We start from the raw sequence: 3165 nt of genomic DNA, 5'->3' as shown, positions 1-3165 counted from the left end.
TTAAGTTGAGCAGCAATAGCTGTAGACGTGTCAAGATCAAGAACTCCGGCTACCTTCCCTTGAGTAAGTCTTTGAGTAGGGTTCTGATATTCATTAGCAGCCATCATTTCAATAAGATCATAAGCTTCTTCATAACTTTTAGCCCATAGCGCACCTCCAGAAGCAGCATCAAGCATAGGTCTGGATTGAGGTCCAAGACCATTATAGAAACAGTTTATTTGCATCCAATCCGGCATGCCATGATGGGGACACTTCCTTAGCATCTCCTTATATCGCTCCCAGGCTTCACAGAATGTTTCTCCTGATTGTTGAGAGAATTGAGATAGAGCATTTCGTAGTGCAGCAGTCTTTGCCATGGGGAAGAATTTAGTGAGAAATTTCTGAGCTAGATCTTCCCATGTAGTAATAGAGCCAGATGGTAAAGAATGCAACCATCCCTTAGCCTTATCTCTCAGTGAAAATGGGAAAAGCCTTAGCTTCACAGCATCATCAGAAACTCCATTAAATTTGAAAGTGTCACAGATCTCTATAAAATTACGTATATGCATATTAGGGTCTTCAGTAGGAGAACCCCCAAACTGTACTGAGTTCTGGACCATTTGAATAGTTCCTGGTTTGATTTCAAAGGCATTGGCTGCGATTGCAGGCCTGACAATGCTTGACTGGATATCATCGATCTTTGGCATAGAGAAATCCTTCAATGCCTTACTGTCTGGTTGTGCTTCAGGTTCTGTCATTGTTTCAGAATCAGAAGAAGAAGATGAATCAATTGCTTCCTTACGAGCTTTAGAACGTGTTAGCATAAACGCGACCCAAGTACCTGAAATAAAGAAAAGAAGAAAAGTGAGAAGAGAATAGAATCCTAGTCAGTGAATTTTTAATGCACACTGATGACAAGTACATAAACTAATTAATTAACACCGAGTCCCCGGCAGCGGCGCCAAAAACTTGTTCGCAAAAAAATCTACACGCAAGCGCACGTGATCATAAGTAATATATTTGTTCGTTCCCACAGAGACTGGTGAATTAAGAATACGCACCTATGCAACAATGTATGAGCAATTTTCACTGCCAGGACAATTAACAAGGATGGGTTCTTTTATACTAATAACTAAATTTACTAATCAAATTCAGAATAGGAAAACACATGGGATTCTAACTTCATTATCGAATTCATCTAGAATTGAAATTACTGATTAACATGCGACTGTTGATCCTAATCGGACAACACGAAAGTAATACATGCCAACTCTCGTTGCACACATATCATACCAATCAAAATCCGCAATTAAGACAGAAATCTCATGGACACCAACAAAGCTCAGACCCTATATCTCTATAGCGGTAGTGTAAGTAGAGAGGTTTAATAACAGGTCGTCTATCGTGATTACACAGGGTGATAAAAATAGTTCAAGTCTATCACAAATTATGTTTCATTCACATAATCCTATGTTTACATGGCATAGTTCTAAATTCAATCATCCACTCTCGCTTCAGAAAGAATTAACAAACAACTTAGAAGTTAGCTACGCTTCTAAGAAGAATAAGCACGGCTCATGCAAAGAAATCAACGTACGTCACAAAATCAGCAATTAATATTCTTTACTAGACTACATCGATAAATCCATTAGAATCCCATGAAGGCGGTTAGTTCATAATCACACTAATCGACATCATGGGTTCTAATGAAAACATGATAAATAAACTACGAGAATTAAACGGAATAAAAATACTTGAATTAATAATAAAGAACACAACGTTACAGAATTGATGTTCACGATCTCGCTCGAAACTGTCACTTCCTCGCGAAGAACGATCCAATACAAAACTGATAATGTGCTTGATTACAAGAGAAAAACTGATAAAACTATATTCCGATATTCTACGATACAAGTGAGGCTAGGGTTTTTACACATGAGAAATTAGATACATTGACCAAGTCAACCGGGCCTTGACCGCTGCTAAAATCCATCAGAAAAGCTCCAAAAATCGGCCCGGGACACTTCTGCTGGGCGCGGCCGCGCTAAACTAGCGCAGGCGCGCTAGTGGGGACAGTAGCTAGCGCGGGCGCGCTAAGCTTTAGCGCGGGCGCGCTACTGTCTGTCACTGGCAGCCCGTTTCTTCGTTTTTTAGCTCGTTCTCGCGTGCATGCCCTTCCTCGCTCTAGTACCACTTCCGTAGGTGATCACGGTTGCATTTAGCACATGCAACAAGCCCTTTAAACCCCTAGATAGCTCTAGTGGACGAGTGTGTTCTCGTGAGGGTTTGTAGAAGATGTACCCACAAAATCCCAAGTTGTGATGAATCCACAATTCTCTATTCTTGCAAATAATGCACCAAAAACAACCTAAAATGATAGAAAATCACTTTATCACCTCAACTCGTGACCTGCACAGAAAAACACTAAAAACACATCAAAAGACACTAAACACTTAATTACAACCAACCAATTTAAGTGGAAATGAAGGCCTATAAGTGTGTATAAATACCACTTATCAGCAACCACACACCAGTTAATATGCACCCTGCCACACATGATCCACAGAATCCCCTCCGTTTTTAATTTGAATTTTCCCGTCAATCGGTGAACTTTTTTTTGAAATCCGATTTCACTGTATTTTTGTCCATCTCGCAACGATTAATTTCCATACCATATGTGCTATATTCCGATTTGATTTAGAGACATTTTAATTTTGGTTTGTAGTTTGTACGCTAAGAAGGTTTGTACCAGAGTAAGACCCTATATATATATATATATCGATTGATGACGCTTGGCTATTTTTGAACGGTTACTTCATTTACTTTTACTGAGAGTATAAATAGTTTGCCTTTACTTTTATTTCATTTCTTACCTGCATTTGCAAACTTTATTATCTCTCTCTCTCCAAAACCCTCTCGAGCTCTAACTTTCTTCAAGCATTCTCAACAATGGCACCTGCAGTCAAAATCACTAGTCACACTGGCTTCATCTACGAGCAAAATAATCATGTAGCTTTTGTGGACAAGAGCGCCACAACTGAACCTAGAAAGGCCTTTCATCCAATGATGGACTTCATCACAGAGTGTAAGTGCTCCTATGCCATGCTTCATGCTCCAACAATCTATTGTGAGATTGTAGAGCAAATGTGGACGTCTGCCAGGTACAACCCTGAGTCCAAATCTCAT

General features: G+C 39.7%; 1 non-coding gene across 1 annotated transcript; it reads left to right on the top strand.

Moving 5' to 3' along the window:
• The first annotated feature begins 234 nt into the window (after positions 1 to 234).
• LOC135152450 (small nucleolar RNA R71) lies at positions 235 to 341 on the top strand. Its single transcript, XR_010291628.1, has one exon. It is a non-coding gene; the product is annotated as a small nucleolar RNA R71 (small nucleolar RNA).
• The last annotated feature ends 2824 nt before the right edge of the window (positions 342 to 3165 follow it).

Source organism: Daucus carota, chromosome 4, assembly GCF_001625215.2.
Source record: "Daucus carota subsp. sativus chromosome 4, DH1 v3.0, whole genome shotgun sequence".
NCBI classification, from domain to species: Eukaryota; Viridiplantae; Streptophyta; class Magnoliopsida; order Apiales; family Apiaceae; genus Daucus; species Daucus carota.
Note: the sequence above shows the minus strand (reverse complement) of the source record. Positions and strands in the feature narration are given on the sequence as shown.